General features: G+C 47.6%; 1 long non-coding RNA gene across 1 annotated transcript in view; it reads right to left on the reverse strand.

The window, feature by feature from the left end:
• The window catches only part of LOC127004718 (uncharacterized), a 62552-nt gene extending 44710 nt beyond the window's left edge, over positions 1-17842 (reverse strand). Inside the window, exon 1 of the long non-coding RNA XR_007757934.1 lies at positions 17774-17842. This is a non-coding gene — a long non-coding RNA (uncharacterized LOC127004718). The remainder of the gene's footprint in view (positions 1-17773) is intronic.
• Positions 17843-18732: the final 890 nt, after the last annotated feature.

Consider the following 18732-nt stretch of genomic DNA (forward strand, 5'->3'; position numbering starts at 1 on the left):
GTACCTGCGTAAGCTGACCTGTCTTTCTCCCTCCCTCCCTCCCTCTCTGCGTCACCTGTCCTCCTTGCCTCGCTCTCTCACCTACATCGGCCTCCTTTCTTTACCTGCTGCATTCCTCCTTTACCTGCCTTCCGTTCTTCTTATTCTCGTCTTCCTTCCTTCCTTCCTTTTCTCGTTCCTTTTTGCTCGTCTGTCATCTCTCCCTCTTCTGCATTTTCCTTCATTTACTTGTTCCTCTCCCGCCCTCTTCCCTCCTTCTCTTCCTTTCTCTCGCTCTCATTTTCTCTCCCTCCTGTCTCCATTGTCTCTCTTTTCCTGCTTTCTCCACACTTGTCTGCCTCCTTTTTTGATCTCCCTCCCTCTGCCTCATCCCCCATCTTGCATGCCTCCGTTGTTTTCTCTGTCCCTCTCCCCCCCCCCCCCCCACCACCACCTCTCTGCTTCATGCACCTGTCAATCTTTCTTCTGGTGTCTCGCTTCTCTTCTCCCCACCTGTCTCTCTCACACAGTCCCTTCGCTTTCTCTCTAAAACTGTCATTTCTACCTTGTCTCTCCCTTCACCCTTCACCCTCTTCTCCATTCATATCGTCCAGGTCACCCTTTTACCTCCCTTCCTTCACCTTGTCTCGATACTGTCACCCTTACATGCTTCTCACCCACTCCATTCACCCTGTCATTCCAACCTTGTCTTTCCCTTCACCCGTTTTCAATTCGCATCATCCCAGGTCACCCTCTTACCTCTCTTCCTTCACCCTGTCTCGATACTGTCACCCTTCCATGTCTCTCACTCACTCCCTACACCTCGTTATTTCTACCCTGTCTTTCCCTTCACCCTTCATCCTCCCTCTATATCGTCCAGGGCACCCTTTTACCTCCCTTCGCTCACCTTATCTCGATACTGTCACCCTTCAATGTCTCACACACCCCGTCCCTTCACCCTGTCTATCAAACTTACTCCTACCCTGTCTTTCCCTCAACCCTTCTCCCTTTCTCCCGTCACACAGCCCCAGGTCACTCTCACACCTTCATTTATTTTTCCCTTTAACCCCTTCATCCAATTTAATCCTATAACACGCATTTTACTCTTATCTCTGGCCTCCTCACCCTTCCTCTCTCTCTCCCCTACATCCTTAATACCTCCCTTTTTCGTATCTCCTTGTTTACCTTCCCCTTCGCCCCTTTCTCCTTCATTCCTTCTACTGCTTCTCTCTTCACCTTCTCATATCCCCCTTCACTTCTATCCCCTTCCCCCTTTCCTCTCCTCTGCCTTCCTCTCCTCTCCTTCTACCTGTCTTCTCCTTTCTTCTACTCGTCATTCCTATATTCTATTTCACTTTCAACTTCCGTCCTCCCTTCCTCACCTTTCTCATCTTACCTGTTATATACTCCCTGCCTTTTCCCTTCCTTCCTATAGCCCTTCCTGTCTTCTCCTACATCCCCTTTCCTTCCTTCCTCCCTTTCTTGCCCCTCCTGCTTTCTCCTGTATTACTTTTCTTTTCCTTCCTTCCTCCCTTCCTTTCTTCTTCATTTCTTCCTCTTTCCTCCCTTCTTTACTTCCTTTCCTCTTCACTTTTTCCTCTTTACTCCTTCCTTTCTTCTTCACATCTTCCTCTTTCTTCTCTTCCCTCTTCTTTTATTCTTTTTTCTTCCTCTTTAATCCCTTTCTCCCTTCCTTTCTTCTTCATTTCTTCCTCCTTTCTTTCCTCCCTTTCTTCTTCTTCACGTCTTCTTTCCTCCCTTCCTCTACTTTCCTCTTCCCATATCACACGCGCCTGACCTTTCTTTTTATAACTGGTATTCGAGCCCTTCCCACCTTCCCCCTGTCACCTCCTTCCTCCCTTCCTCCGGCCGGCACCTTCCCCTGCATACCTGGCGCGGTCAAGTCACCTGGACAGCCGCTAATCACCTTCTTTGCCTACCGTACCCCCTGATCTGTCGCCCTTATCTCCGCGCCTCATCTGTCCCCCAGCATCTCTCACTCACACGGAAACAAGATTAATTCATTTTTTGCGCCCCTTCCTTTCGTCTCATTTCTTCGTGTGAATGTACCAATGAGCGAGTTATGTAATGCGTGTATTTAAAGTGTGTGTGTGTGTGTGTGTGAGAGAGAGAGAGAGAGAGAGAGAGAGAGAGAGTGAGAGAAGGGGGAGGAGGAGGAAGAAGAATTACGTCAAGGCAACTTTTAGCGTTCTTCCTTCCGTTCATGTAATATTTTTAATGAAGCTATATTGCGTGACGGAGCTGAGGAAGAAGAAGAGGAAGAGCAAGAGGAGGAGGAGGAAAACGAGGAAGAGGAGGAGGAGGAGAAGGAGTAGAAAACGAAAAGAAAACCAATGGAGGAGGAGGAGGAGGAGGAGGAAAAGGAGTAGGAGGAGAAAACGAAAAGAAAACCAATGGAGGAGGAGGAGGAAGAGGAGGAGGAGGAGAAAAAATGATGAGGAGGAGGAAAGGGAGGAAAAGGAGAAAGAGGACACGGATAAATAGAAGGAAGCGAAGCAATCACAAAAGAAAAAGAAGGAGAAGAAAAACGAGAAGAATAAGACCAAAGATACGTGAGCAAGGAGACACAGAAGGAGAGAACAAGGAGTAAAAGAAGAAAAGGAAGGACAAACGGAAGGAAAGAATGATAAATATAGAAATAAAATATAAGAGGAAAACTGTGAGAAGTTGCAAAACGTCTTGGAAACACCAGACGTCCAAGAAGGAGGAGGAGGAAGAGGAGGAGGAGAAGGAGGAGAAGGAGGAGAAGGAGGAGGAGGAGGAGGAGGAGAAAACGAAGACAAAACCAATGCCTTAGGATGTCGAGAAGTGAAACAAAGGAAGAAAGGAAAGAGAAAATTCAATATATTTAAAAAAGGGAAGGAGAAGGAAGAGAAGATGAAACGGAGAAGGCAAGCCGAGAAGTTGAAAGGGGAAAGGAAGAAGTAGGAGGGATATGAGAAGCAGAAGAGAGGAAGACGAGGGGTAAACGATGCGGGGACGATAAGGGAGATGAGACGGAGAGGGAAATGAAAAAAAGAGAAAGGAAGAAATGAGAAATAAGAGGGAGATGAGAGAAAGAGAGAAATGAAAGATGAGACTGAGGTGAGAGGGAGGAGATGAGAGGGAGATAAAAGTAGGAAGGGAAAGGAAGAAATGAGAGGGAAATAAGGGCGAGGTGAGAGGGAGGAGAAGAGAGGGAGATAAAAGAGAAGGGAAAGGAAGAAATGAGAGGGAAATGAGAGGGAGGTGAGAGGGAGGAGATGAGAGGGAGATGAAAGACGGACGGGAAAGGAAGAAATGAGAGGGAGATGAGAGGAAGGTGAGAGGGAAGTGAGAGGGAGGTGAGAGGATGAGAGGGAGATGAGAGATGAGTGGGAGATGAGAGGGAGATGAGAGGGAGGAGTCCAGTGGTGGTGTAACTTCTTTGGGCCTCAAGATATTGTTGTGTTGTGAGTTACAGTGTTGTACCCAAGCCACTGCTCTCTCTCTCTCTCTCTCTCTCTCTCTCTCTCTCTCTGTGGCAGTCGAATTAGGCTTAAATCTCATGCATTTCAACAATTCTTTTTTCCTTTGTGTTCTTAATTCGTCACTCACACCACCACCACTATCACCACCATTATCATCACCATCATCATCACATCTCTCAACAGTGCCATCACCATAATCACCACCACCACCGCTACCATCACACACCACAAGCAATACCTCCACCACCACCTCCCGCATCACCACCTCTTCTCCGCCCCCACCCCCACCCCTCACCACCCGTTCTTTCTCCAAAAACCTGCACCACCATCACCATCACTGTCAGTCCTCACACTATCTTCGCGGAAATTGAGAAAAAGAAGACGAAGATAAGGAGGAGGAGGAAGACGAAAACAAAGATGAGGAGGAGGAGGAAGAAGAAGACGAAGACACAGATAAGGAGGAGGAGGAAGAAGAAGAATAAGACAAGAAGAAGAAGAAGAAGAAGAAGAAGAAGAAGAAGAAGAAGAAGAAGAAGAAGAAGAAGAAGAAGAAGAAGAAGAAGAAGAAGAAGAAGAAGAAGAAGAAGAAGAAGAAGAAGAAGAAGAAGAAGAAGAAGAAGAAGAAGAAGAAGAAGAAGAAGAAGAAGAAGAAGAAGAAGAAGAAGAAGAAGAAGAAGAAATGAGAATATGGATAATAAAAGAACACCACTACCATCACCATTACAACTAACAACAACAACAACAACAACAACAACAACAAAAGCAACAGAAACATCAGCTCGCCAAAACAAGGAACTACTTTGCCACAAAAAAGGTTATATAACACAATCAGGTTTTAACTCTCTCTCTCTCTCTCTCTCTCTCTCTCTCTCTCACACACACACACACACACACCCGCACACACACACACAACAGGACGGGACAGAAAGATAAACAAACAAACAAAACCAGAAAGGAAATGTAGACGTGTCACTGACAGGAGGGGGAGGAGGAGGAGAATAAAGACGAGAAGAAGAAGAAGATGAAGAAGAAGAAGATGAAGATGAAGATGAAGAAAAAAAAGGAAGTGAAAAAAAAACACGTAAGAGGAGACAAAACAAAATCACAAGAACAACTACAAAAATAAAACGGAAAAGAAGAATAATTAGAAAAAAAGAATAAACAATAGAGAAGGAGGAAAAGGAGGATGAGGAGGAGGATCAGGAGGAGGCAACAGAAGAAGAATGGGAAGGTATAATGGGAAGCGAGTTTGTCTACAGGGCGCCTCGCTGTTGTTTGTAGGCTCGTTAGCAAGTCTTGTTGGGGAGACTCGCATCTGTCTTCCCCAAGGGGTGACCGCTGACTTCTGGTTCGCGGCTGGTCACCTAATATTTTTCACCTGGGAGGGAGGGAGGAGGGAAGAAGGTGCAGGGGAAGGTTGAACGGGAGGATAGGAGAAGAAAAAGGAGGGGAAGTGTGTAATGGGAGAGAAGGGGTGGGAGAAGGTGGAGGATAGGAAGCGGCAAGGGAGGGGAAGTTACCGTGGAGAGGGAGGTGGAGGGATAGAGGTGGAAGGGGAAGATTGAAATGGAGGAAATAATCGAGGAAAAGGAGGAGAAGTTAGAGGCATGTGAAGGGAAAAGGAGAAGGGAGAGAGGGCGAGAGGAACTAAAGAAGGAGGGGTGGAAAAACGTGGAGAGGGAGAAGAGGAAGAATGGAAGGTGGAAGAGGAAGACTGAGAAAGGGGAAGAAGGAATGTAAGAGAGGTTTGGGATAGATGGGAGGGAAGCAAAGTTAAAGGGGAATAAGAAAACTAAGGAGGAGAGGGAGGGAGGAAAAACGTAGAGAGGGAGAGAACGGAGAAAGGAAGGTGCAGGGAGAAGATTGGGAATGAAAAGATGAAGGGAAGAGATTACAAGGGGGTGATGAGAGGAGGAAGAAAACGAAGGGGGTTAATTAAAAGGGGGGGAGGTTAGCTGATGTAAGGGAACAGTTGGATGAAGAGGAGTTGGGGTGACAGGGAGGCAGAGACAAATGGTTGGTATGCTGAGGGAAGTGAGAAAGGGGAGGGGAGAGGGGAGAGGGTCAAGGAAGGTGAGGAAGGGAGGGGAAGGAGGGGGGGTGGAAGAATCTCCGTAGGGCATGAAGGGAGGAGGAAGGGAGAAGACATAGAGAAGGGCAGGGAGATACGTGAAGAAGAGAGGATAAGGTAGAGGAAGAGGAAGAAAAAGAAGAGATGAGGGAGACGGGAGAGTGAGGAAGATGGGTTTGGAAGAGGGTATATAAGATAAGGTAGATGATAGTGGATAAGAAGAAGAGGGTATAGGTAAAACAGAGAGCGAGGGAGAGGGAAGGAGGGAGAGAGGAAGAGGAAGAGGGAAGGAGGGATGCATCATTGGAAGGCATGAAGCGAAGGGGAAGATTATTCAACTGTCAAAATTAAAGGACATGAAGAACAGAAAGATAAATGAAGGAAAAGAAAGGAGAGAAGAGGAAAATGGAGGTGTGGAGAGAGAAGCGATGAGGGAGAGAGACTGAAAGAAGGGAGACAGCCAGGAAAGAGGAGGAGGTAAGGGAGATGTTAGACTAGACTTGAGGAAACGAAGAAGAGGGTATAGGCTGAGAGGGAGGGAGAGAGGGAAATGGAGAGGGAAGGAGGGAGAGGGGTGAGAGGGCTTCGAGTTCTTGACTTTCCTGATTGGTTGGTTTGGACAGGCTATCGGATGTGATTGGTGTGTGTGTGTGTGTGTGTGTGTGTGTGTGTGTACGTAAATATTTGTGTTGGATTGTGATTTCTCTCTCTCTCTCTCTCTCTCTCTCTCTCTCTCTCTCTCTTGGGTCATTCCGTCTACTTTGCATATCTGTCTTCGCTCCACTCACCGCATGCCTCCTTGTTCCCTCCGTCTTCATACACGCCCCTCCACCCCTTCCTTTCTTCCCTCCGCCCCCCTCCATCACCTCCCTTCTCTTCTATCCCGCAGATTAAACACGCCTAATTTACACCTAACAGCGGGGGGGAGGGGGAGCTTCGGACTTCGGACAAACGACGTCGGCTCTGAACCTATAGAAACGCATTGTTGAGATGATAGATACTCCTTAAAGGGTCGGCGATTAGGCAAGGAGGGGGGTTCAAAAGGTGGAGTGTTAATTAAGTTAAGGGGAGACATTGTAAAGGGGGACGTTGTGATGGGTGGAGGAAGATAAGGGAGAGAAGAGAGGAGAGGACAGATGGGTGGCGGGAGGAGGAGGAGAAAGGGATGGAGAGGTAGTAGTAGTGATGGTAGTTGTAGTAGATGGTGGACGTGTGTGTAGAAAGGAGAGATGGGATGGTGGGAGGGAGAAGAAGGGGGTGGAGGGGATGGTATATGATGAACATGACCGTGTGTGTGTGTGTGTGTGTGTCGTGGGAGCGTGCGGGGGTGATGAAGGTCAGGGAAGGTGGAGGGCGGAGGGATGGAGGGGCGGAGGAAAAAGGTGGAGAGAAGAGGGATGGAGGGGCGGAGGAGGAAGGTGTGCGGTGCAAGTTGATGTGGAGAAGTGGAGAATGAGGAGCAGGAGGAGGAGGAGGAGGAGGAGGAGGAGGGGTGGAGGAGGAAGGTGTGCGGTGCAAGTTGATGTGAAGTGGAGAATGAGGAGCAGGAGGAGGAGGAGGAGGAGGAGAAGGAGGAGGAGGAGGAGGCGTTTGGGAGATGATGGCAGGGCGTAGAGTGGCGTATGTGGAGGATCAGATTGAGGGAGGGTGAGAAAGGGTGTGGATGTGTCAGGGAGGTGATAGGGTGTTACTGAGAGGGTGTTACAGACAGGGTGTGGGCGTGACAATAAAGTTTATGAGAGGAAAAGACGGGAAGATACAGGCAATGAAGGAGGGAGTGGACGGATGTAGGATTGCTATGAAGGATGACGCCAGAAGAGGATGAAGTACGAAACACGGATGATAATGATGATGAAGAGGTGGAGGAGAAAGAGGATGGAAGAGGAGGATTGTGTGAATAAAGTACAGAAAGACGGTAGAGAAATAAGGATGGTTTGAGGAGGAAGAGGATAATGATGGAGATATGTGTAAGGAGGAATGAGGAGGAATGATGTGAGGTGAGCTGGGGCAAAGTGAGATGTGCTGAGGAGGGGGCGTAGGAGGCGTGTGTTCTGCTCTCCTTCAACTCGTCAAGGAGGGTGACTGTGTGCTGTGTGACGGGCATACCAATCACCCTCTTACACACACACACACACACACACACACACACAATTTCCATTCCGCCCGCACCCCCAACACGGCTTCTCGTAATTACTTAAAAAGGCACCACCTCGCTCCTTCTAATGTTATATTGATGGGGCCCGAGCGACCTTTGCCTCTTCGCTCAGCCTCTTGACGTAGGAGACAATAAAAAAGGCGAAGAATTCTTGTCCGGTAAAAGTCTTCAGGTTTTTGAGGAGGCTTCGCGGCGCCGAGCTCAACTGTTTTATAATCCGCTCACTCACGCCTCCCACATCATCCCCCTTCCTCCACGCTCCTCTCTCTTCTCTTTCTTCCGTCTCTCTCTCAGCCTTTTTCCTCGGTCTTTCTGTTCTTACCCCCCTCAGCCAACCTCCCAGCTTCTTCCCTTCGTCCTCCCCACACCTAAGCCTCGTTCTATGTACTTTTCCCCGATACTCCGTCCCCAAGTTCCTTTTTTATATGTACTTATGGCGTATATATAACATGTGATTGGGGAGAGGCACTAAGAGGACTTCACTCTCACAGTTCTTGTAAACACAGTAAAGGACATTCCCCTCATCATGGCAATACTCCATCAACAGTCCCCAGCCTCTTAAAATTCCATGCAGTGTTGATTTACGTGCTGTGTTTTATCGCTATTTTCATGTCCCGTGCTCCTTTGATCGTGTTAACTGCATATCCCGCCCCTACCCCGCTCTCGCCGTACAAGACTTTCCACTTAGGCTGATCCCAATGCTGCCCAGTTTAATAATGCGCGAGTTTATTGGTATCTGGAAAATTTCATCCCCTTCACTGATAGTCTCTGCAACAACCCTCATTCGTCTGTATTTCCTCTTTCTCCACTTTCAAGGAGAGAGTATTAGGACACCACTTGAGCTAAGTTTAACACGTCTTTAAGAAAAACTAGCTTCTTTGGAAGATAAATATTTTGCGGGTATTTTTTCAATTTTCATTTGGTTGGCATTTCTTCTTTTTTTTTGTTTTGTTTTTTACATCTGGCCTATAGCGCCGGTAGGCTATTACACTGGGGCCTGATGGTCGGCCCAAGCCCGTCATGGCGCAGGCAATTCTTTATAGTGGCGCCATAATTATTGGCTAACGCTGCCCCCCGGAGCTCATTCTTGATTTCACATGCACAGCTTCTTCTAGAGTCCGAGTTGATGGGTGGTCTTCAGGACAGCATGTGGGTAGTCTTAGGCCACTCGGCGGCGACTGAAAAATCCCAGGTGGTTAGCGGCGGATTCGAACCCGCATCGTGGTCTGTATTCTTCATCGTTAAATGAAAAAAAATCTTCTCACCTTTCACAGACACTTTGCGTCTTCCCCACTCTCCACACCTTGCCTTTTTAGGTGCTCACAACAGATAATCCAAGAACACCTCCTCCAGTTACTGTCTCCAGGCGGCGGCCGAGTGGTCAGCGCACGGACGTGACCCCAAACACCATCCATCACCGAACGGCGAAGATTATCCACATGCTGTCCAGATCTTCATTCAGCCCTAACCTCAGCGACGTTGGACAGAAGAAGCATCGGGGTGAAGCATGGGCCAATGCAAGATTCAAATATCACAGTAGCCACTTAAAATATAATTCGCCCAACTGGGACCGTCTATCAGGCTTCTTAACAGAGCCTACTGGCGCTATGGACAACAAGTGGATCAATATTCTATCCCCAATAAAATCTTCCCTCTTAGTTGTTCCTCAAGTTCCTTCATAGTTCCCTCATTAATTCTCCTCCCAGCCCCTTCCCCAAACAAGCCCCAGTAATTTTTTTTCTGAACTTCCCTTCCTATACAACTCACCACTATCAAAAGTTTTTCCAACTCTTCCACATTCTATTCACCCATCCCTCATCTACTTCCCTAATATCGCCCATGTACTAATCCCTCCCTTTTTAACCGAACATCCCCTTATCCATACATCTACTCCTTACTCTATTTGCCATCACTCAGCCCCTTTCCCTACCCGTTCTCTCCATACCACCTTACCGAACCATTTCCCCAAACACTGCTATCCCCATCCATTCCCTTACTATTCCATCCTTACTCTCTATGCTTCTCTATCCATCTACACCCCTACCTTTCCTCTCAGCCCCTCCCCCATCCCTTTCACCAAACATCTACCCGACCATTCCTTCCTCAGTTCCATAACATCTCCCCATATTCTCCTTACAGCTTCCGCCCTGTCCACATTGACCCTTCCTCAGTCCTATAACGAAACACCCAATCCCCCCCTCTATCCCCATACGCTACGACCCTACCCTCACTATTCCCTCAACATCTTTGCCTATCTACCCATTCCTCTTCACCTCTATCCATATACAGTTCCACCCTTACCCCTCTGCCCCTACCCAATTCCACTTCTACCCTCCCTTCACTCTCTCGTTATGCCAACCCCTCCCCAGTCCCTTCCTTCCCTCATCACCCATACCCACACGCCCAGGCACCCTCCGAGGCACCCTGGAGTGAGCCACAACACACGTACGACTAATGTGACGTCGGCTAATGAGCGCCATCTGATAGGCTAGTCGGGGCCACTAACTCAGGCGCTGATTGGCCGAGGAAGGTTAGAGGCCACGCCCACCTCCTCCCCTACTCCCCATGGCTTGTTTAGGCGAAAGGGAAGTGTAAATTAAGCAAAGTATGAGTGTAAATTAAGGAAATGTGAGGTAGCGAAGTCCGATGTCCAAAACGAGAAGGAAGGACACTGGTGAATCCTTCGGCCACCTCCTACTCGTAAAGAAGGACCTCTCTGCCCCCTTCCTCCCTTCCTCTTCGTCCCTGCTCCCCCACTTTGCCTTTTCCTCCCCTCCCTTTGGTATCGCGAGCATCTGTTTAGTGTGTTCCGAAGCTTAACGTGGATTACCGAGAGAACATGTGTGAAAATAAGAGAGAGAGAGAGAGAGAGAGAGAGAGAGAGAGAGAGAGAGAGAGAGAGAGAGAGAGAGAGAGAGAGAGAGAGCGGCACGTTTCAAGGTTGTTGCAATGAATATATAATAAAGCTTGCTTCTCCACCTACTACTGTTATTCCTCTCTCTCTCTCTCTCTCTCTCTCTCTCTCTCTCTCTCTCTCTCCACAATATTTGCCTTACCGCCTCTGAACTAATGCATGACGTCGGTGTGTGTATCTTCCAGTATTTATTTACAAACACATAATGCACAGAGAACACAGAAGCATGCATTAATATATGAACCTGCGTATGTATGTATGTATGTATGTAAATGCAAACAAGCCCATATGAAGGTATTAAAATGCAATGGCCGGTCATGTAGAAAGGTTAATAAGAACATAAGGAGTCTGTAGGGAGGCCATCAGCGTTAGTATACATGCAGGTAACCATACATACATACATACATACATACATACATACATGACATAGGCATTTGCGTGTATTACTATGTATGCTTATGTAAGGAAGACGTGTAGATCGTAGATTCAGATATATGTACGAAGTTAAGTATGCTTATATGTGAGTGTGTGTGCGTTTGTGTGTGTGTGTATGTGCGTGAAGGTGCGTGTGTGGAGTAACGAGGCGTCGCTGATATATAACTCGGATTTAACGACCGTATAAATCTGATGAAATTAACTTTGCTTGTTTGTCTCTGCGTCGACGGGGGGGGCAAGGGGCAAGGAGGGAGGGGAGGGAGGAGAGGCAAGAGGGGAAGGGGAAGGAAAGGAAGGGGAGGAGAGAGGGAAGAAAGGGAGAAGGGCAAGAAAGGAAGGATGAGGTTGGTGAGCTCATTATGGTTTCACGTGAGAGAGAGAGAGAGAGAGAGAGAGAGAGAGAGAGAGAGAGAGAGAGAGAGAGAGAGAGAGAGAGAGAGAGAGAGAGAGAGAGAGAGATTACATAAATCTCTCTCTCTCTCTCTCTCTCTCCCCACAAAGCCAATCTCCGCGTGATAATATTTCATGCGATTCAGAGTGAGGATTCGGACTCGAGATTCACGAGGCATCGGAGCTTCGGGATCAGAAATGAGACCAATAACACATGCATATAAGCCTGCAGAGAGAGAGAGAGAGAGAGAGAGAGAGAGAGAGAGAGAGAGAGAGAGAGAGAGAGTTGGAGAAAGTGAAGAAAAGTTAGAACTGGAAAACAAGGAGAATCTTGAGAAGGAGGAGCGGGAGGAGGAGGAGGAAGAGGAGGAAGAGGAAAAGGAAGAAGAAAAAGAAGAAGAAGAAGAAGATGAACAACAATAATAAGAACAAGAAGAACAAGAACAAGGAGAGAGAGAGAGAGAGAGAGAGAGAGAGAGAGAGAGAGAGAGAGAGAGAGAGAGAGAGAGAGAGAGAGAGAGAGAATCGCCTCGCTTAAAGGTTAATTGGTGTCCCTAAAATTAATTAAAGTCCAACTGAGCTCTTCTGTTGGTGCGGTCACTTGTTGGAGAGAAGGAACCTCTGTTGTGGTGGTGGTAGTAGTAGTAGTAGTAGTAGTAGTAGTAGTAGTAGTAGTAGTAGTAGTAGTAGTAATAGTGGTAGTAGTAGTAGTAGTAGTAGTAGCGGTAATAATATTGATAGTTTTGATTGTAGTGGAGTTGGCTGTATCATTAGCATTAACATACATATGCAACCATCCATTACTGCATACATACATAAATAAATACATACATACAGATATACATACATGCATTAATACATAACTCTGGAGATCAAGGCACCTGCCAGTCTGACAAGGGAAGTGCATATCCAAACCTGAGAGTCTGCGCATAAAAAAAGGCCACATGCAGTAAGAGGAACAGACGGACAAACAGACGGACAGAAAGACAGACTAACGACAGAACGACAGGCAAACACATAACCACAGATAGATAGCCAAGTGAATAGACAGATAAGAGAAGAAAGCTAAAAGACAGAGGGAAACAGACAGGTAGAAGAGAAGAGAGAACAACAACAATAACAACAATCACATCTGTAAGCTAATAATTGTACGTGCGATCGACAGTAAGCTCAGCGGATTGCACGAGTCCTGGAAAAGCTATATCATCACGAGCCGGAGCTTAATGGGGAATCAGCAAACAATAACCCAACATTATGGATCCCTCTCGCGCGTTTATCACCTTCGCCATCACCTCCAATCAGGGCCGCGCGCCGCCTCCCATCCCGGCGTGGTATGAGGGAGGTGCGAACGGTCTCCTCCAGGGCACCATCACTCAGAGGAGGTTTGAGATGCGCCGCGTAGGGCCGGGAAGGGTTATCAAGGGAGGTAAAACGGCTAAGCTACATTCACAGCTCCGAGAAGTCATACCATCACGCTCTTATGGCGGGTTTGAGCGAGGGTTTGAGCAGGGTGGGTTTGAGGGCCACACCGAGACCGTCCCGCCCGCCCCGCCCCGCCTCCCGTCCGTCGCTGCTCCTCCGACACGTCTCCATAAAGTGCGGAAAAGGAGATAAGTGAGCATGAGCAGTAACGTTAAAGTGAACACACCTAATGGTAAAATTCTCGTATACATAAAAAGACGAAATAAAGAGTGATGTGGACCGAGGACAGGGAAGCGGCTCGGGAGATAAGCGAAATGAAATCAATGAAGCAATATGAGTAAGCTATGTTAACCATTTCCTTTACCCAGACTCAAAACAGAATTCTAAATCGCATGAGAATAATGATAATATGGAGATGGGAATCCTGCTGAATGTCAAGGTAAATAATCATAATAATAATAATAGTAATAATAATAATAATAATAATAATAATAATAATAATAATAATAATAATAATAATAATAATAATAATAATAATAATAATAATAATAATAATAATAATAATAATAATAATAATAATAATAATAATAAGAGGACATGAGGACGGAGGCAGGTGTCCTTCACGCATGTTAAGAATGATGAATAAAAACGTGCCTCTAAGAACGTGATTCAATAAAATAAAATAAAATAATCGCTATCCGAGTGTGTGTTTGTGTGTGTGTGTGTGTGTGTGTGTGTGTGTGTGTGTGTGTGTGTGTGTGTGTGTTAGAGAAAGAGGAGACTTTTGCGTGCGTGGGACGAGGATGAATGAGTGACGCTGATGAACTGAGTAATGAGTAACAGAGATGAATGATGAGTGGGTCCAGGTGGAGGGGGAGGGGGAGGGAAGGAGGGAGGGAGAGGGAGAAAGGGAGAGATGGATGGAAGAAGGGAGATAAATGGTATACTTGGAAGAGGTCGAAATCGAGGCTAAAAACAATTATGTGTGTGTAACGTTGTATAATAATGATACTACTACTACTACTACTACTACTACTACTACTACTACTACAGCCTCCATCTATTAGAGTTGCGTTTTGAGCGGTATATTCTCTCATATCCTTTCACAAAGCAATTCATTGGCCCCACCCCGCCAATGACTGTGGCCGACAACCATCACTACTACTACTACTACTACTTCTTCTTGTACTACGAATACTACTACTAATGATGATAATAAATACAATCAATAAACTCTCCATTTCCCAACAACTTCGATGCACAAGCTCGCCAATACGTCATGTGGGGTCTCGGGAGCAACCTGATCAAACTCCATTTTTACGGCTCTTGGCACCCCGTCGTCAGTCACACAGTCCCGCACAGTTTTCGCGCGCACACAGTTCATCATAAGCATCCATCTGTCAGCCCGTCCTTCATCATATCCAGCCATCTGTCAGGTCGTCCTTGTCTGCCCGCCCCGCCACCATCACTCACGCGGGCGGCTCCAGCTGGTTCCCTACCTAGCTCCTCCGCCGCTGCCACGCCGGGGGGTGACTCTCCGCCCCGTGCAGTATTTTGAGAGGTGTCTGTCTGTCCTCCTCCACTCAGCCCTCCATGCTTAGAGAACTTCAAGTACACGTGTTTGTTTCATGGGCGAACCTTTGTATTAGTACTCTTGTTAGGCAAAAACTACCCTGGGAAATGATCAAAATATAGATAAAGTAAAGGAAAAGGATGTCGTGTATAATGAAACAACCACATAACTGCTTACTGAAAACTTAAGGCAGGAGAATACCGGTCACGTTATCTATTTTAGTATAGACGAAGGAATATTCCGAAACAGTTAGTTCATCCTTAGTAGCCCTGACCACTCAGTAATATAAATTTAAATAAGAAAACTCCGGAATTCTGAAACGTTTGATGTACGAGCCAAGTGATCTGAGTCAAGTGAGGACTTTGATTCTGTCAGTCTGGCTTCTGGCGTGTGCTTTGCCCGGATTTGTATCTCATATTTCTTATTCAGCGTCGCCGTACCCAGCCATGAGGGGCCGACAACTTCCTGGAGCCACGCAACCTCCTCCCCCCCCTCCCCCAGGGACAGAGAATAATGACGCTAAATGGAAAACTATGGCAGCATTAAATGTTGTCTAGACTAACAGTCAGTGCCAACATTAATTCACTCTCTGGGTACAGAATAAAGTCACGGGAGTACTCTAAACACTGTGTTGACTCTCTGTTTAGCATCATTACTGCGCCATGGTGAGTTTGTGGTGGAAGCGGCAGTCACATTAGGTGGGTCAAAGGGCCGACTGTGATTGCCCGGTTACCGCAGTTTCCCTTCCACTGTTACCCATTTATTGGCGAACCCGAACACAAAAACGACCAGCGGGGTGTGCGGGCGGCGGGTCGACTCGCTCAGCTCCGATCTGCACCTTTAGATGTGGTTCCATTCAGTATTAATTCAGTGAAAAAAACGTTTAATGAGTGAGTTGCGAGTTTTCACAGCCTGTCTCATTTAAAGGGCAATAAATCAGTGTGAGAGAAGTCATTTAAGGTCCTTTGATGATATATGAGACAGCAGAGCCTCAGGGGCGTCGACTAAATTAACACGTACTCGCGACTCCCTATAGGGGCAGGGAGGGTGCGGGAGTGACATCAGGAGACAGAGGTCTTTTCGTACCCCATGAAGGCGTCCAGTTATTTAAGCTCCGACGCCACCCGGAGTTTAAGGTTTATATTTTCTTTCTATTCGAATACCGAAACCTTCACTGTCGCCCGTCTCCTCTTCGTCGTTATCATCATCAGCAGGATAATCATTGATATCGAAGCATAACTACTACCACTGTTGCCAATACTATCGAAACAGCAGTAAGAACAACGAGAAAAAAAGGAGAAGAAAAACAAAAAGAAGAACAAGAGCAAGAACAAGAAGAACAAGAAAAACAAGATGATGATGATAATGATGCTGAGGAAGAAAAAAATACGGAAATACAGATAACATGCAAGCACGCAAGAGAGAGAGAGAGAGAGAGAGAGAGAGAGAGAGAGAGAGAGAGAGAGAGAGAGAGAGAGAGAGAGAGAGAGAGAGAGAGAGAGAGAGAGAGAGAGGAGAAGGAAAGGAAATAAGTCGTAAAGCAAGCGCAATGTAACAAATTAACACCACCAAGAGCGTATTACCTGAAGTTTCTACCGGACGAAGTTTTCCTCTTTATACTGCAAAGGGAACTAGAAAGTAAGTTGTAAGTCTTGGTGGAATAAAGGGAAAGAGAGAAAGAGAGCAACAACAACAACAACAACAACAACAACAACAACAACTACTACTACAACTACTACCACTACTATTACTACTACTACTACTACTACCACTGCTATCACTACTACTATCACTGCTATCACTACTACTACTACTGCTACTACTACTACTATAAAATAACTATTAGACATTAAACCACACACACATACACACACACACAAACCCACGAAAACAACACCACACGCCATTACCCAGCTTCCAACCCTCTCTTTCCTGCTCTGTGCCTCCGTTGATCTATGCCCTCGTGTATGCCGTGCAGCGCCGCGTCGTGTCTTGTCGCGTCGTGTTGCGGAGGGTCGAGTGACGCCCGACAGGCCCACAAACACCCTCTGCAGCACACCAGTTGACGCCTCGCTTCACCACCCACACGGATTCGCGACAGACCGTCCTCCAATCGCGTCAGCCCTTCCACTCCCCTGTCAGTCCGCCCACCCTATCACCCTCTACGCATGTCACTGCTACTGCCGCCCATTCATCCCTCCCTCCCTCCCTCCTTTTCCCATTCCCGTCAGCTCTCAACTTTAGCGTCCCCTTCAGTCCTGCGGCCGCGTCCACCGTTTCGTGTTGTGTCTCTGGCTGACGTGCTGACCCCCCAGCCTCAAGGACTGGCCGCGTGCCTGCCACTCACGGCCATCGGCAAGGCGAGACACGCTGCCCCTGCTCCATGGTGCAAGAAATGGACGGAGACCCAGGAATGATGATGATGATGGTGATGATGATGGTGATGACGATGGTGATAATGATGATGGTGATGATGATGATGGTGATGATGATGATGTTAATGGTGATGATGATGATGAGGAGGAGGAGGTGGAGGAGGAGGAGAAGGAAGAGGAGGAGAAAGATGAAGAGCAAGAGAAGGAGGAGAAGGAGAAGCAGGAAGGTGGGTGGACCAGGATGGAAGATAATAAGCACCCCGAGGACGGGACAGAGGAGAGGGACGAGGTGGTGTAGACATGCCGAGAGAAATAATTCAACCTCAGGCAATTTATGCTGCTGCTTCTGCAACGCTGCCTGGCGGACAATGGACAAATTGCTTAATCAAGTCAGGTACTTCAGAGTGGAGCTGCTCGAGGCACCAGTGGCGGCGAGGGGCCTGACCTCCACGGCAGTGTGTACGGCAAGGTGGTTGGTCTTCCTGTTTTCAAAGGTGAAGCAAATTACCGACAGAAAAAGGGCCAACTCTTCATTAAAGGAAGCAGGTGTTTTTGATTACTGTTGAAAAGTTGTAAACACGAGCAACAGGTTGTCGGGTGTTCTCCGTCTTGGGGAGGCGGAGAGGATCGTGTAGCAGCAGCAGCAGGTGCCCCCTCCCCCTCCCTCCCTCAAATGGGGTTTGCCATAAACGACAAGAATTTGATGAGGACACAGAAATGCCACATAGCTACGATTTTAATAAAACTCTCTCACTTGAATAGAATCATCGAGCAGAGCAGTGCATCACCGCGGAGAATGTGACTCTGAAGCAGAGCGGCGGCACGACTGTGTGTGTCCTCGGCGGCGGCCATGTGACCCTCACCTTGATGCTGTAGACTCATCTCATGCGTCACAAGGTCATATAATGTCAAAGTCATTCAAGGCAAACATTAATTGAAAAAAAAACAGTTTTGCACCTACGAGAAGTGTGTACAGACGCGGTTCTTACCTGTGTGTTGCATTTGACGCAGTCGCCGCGCCAGGAGTAAGGGGGCAGCACATACCCACAGCCTGCAGGAAGAAAGGAAAACATTGTACGACAGATCAATACATTCTAACACCATTAAACGGCACGTGCATCCTATAGCGATAACACTTAAAAAAACATTAATAATGATCCATACGCCTGGAGCACAGCACATCCTCGCCAGGCACGGCCACCCATCCACACACAGCATCACTCGGGGCGCCACGGCACACACACACACACACACACACACACACACACACACACACACACACACACACACACACACACAGATCCGCTTTACATTACATCTGTGTGTCATGTCTCTTCGCAGCGGCAATAACTTATTCGCTCACATCATTTCACCGCCAGACGCGTGATGCTGGACATTCACGAGGGAGTGTAGCAAGAAAAGGGACGATCATCTGCACGTCCGACCGCTCCGCCTCGCTTGCTCGTTAAAGAGGACCGCCGCGGGAGGGGCTGCGCGGGTCTTACTTGTAAAGCTTTCCTTGGCCGGGTTAGTGGAGTGTCTAACTACACTAATAAAGACCGTCAGGGCGTGCGGCGACCCTTCCAGCAGCCCACACACACGCGCGCGCGTTAGCTACACCGCTTCGGTAGCTCAGCCGGTTGGAGCGCCGCGCTGCAAGTCTTCACGGCCAAACAGGCGGCGGTTCGAGCCCCGCTCAGGCCGGATTCTTTCCGTTGACTAGGAGTGGTTACTGTCCCCCCTTGAGCAAGGGGGATGGGGTGTGTGGTGTGTGAGGTCCTGGCAGTACCCAGAGATCGAGTATAATGAGCACTTGCTCACGTCGGGAGGGTACCTGCTGGCGAAAGCGAGTCCAACTCGTGATCAGGCCGTGGTGAATTACACACACACACACACACACCTGTTTAACGTAGCTTTGTGAGTACACATGTAGTACGTACACAGCAAC

Source organism: Eriocheir sinensis, chromosome 28, assembly GCF_024679095.1.
Source record: "Eriocheir sinensis breed Jianghai 21 chromosome 28, ASM2467909v1, whole genome shotgun sequence".
In the NCBI taxonomy this organism is placed as follows: domain Eukaryota; kingdom Metazoa; phylum Arthropoda; class Malacostraca; order Decapoda; family Varunidae; genus Eriocheir; species Eriocheir sinensis.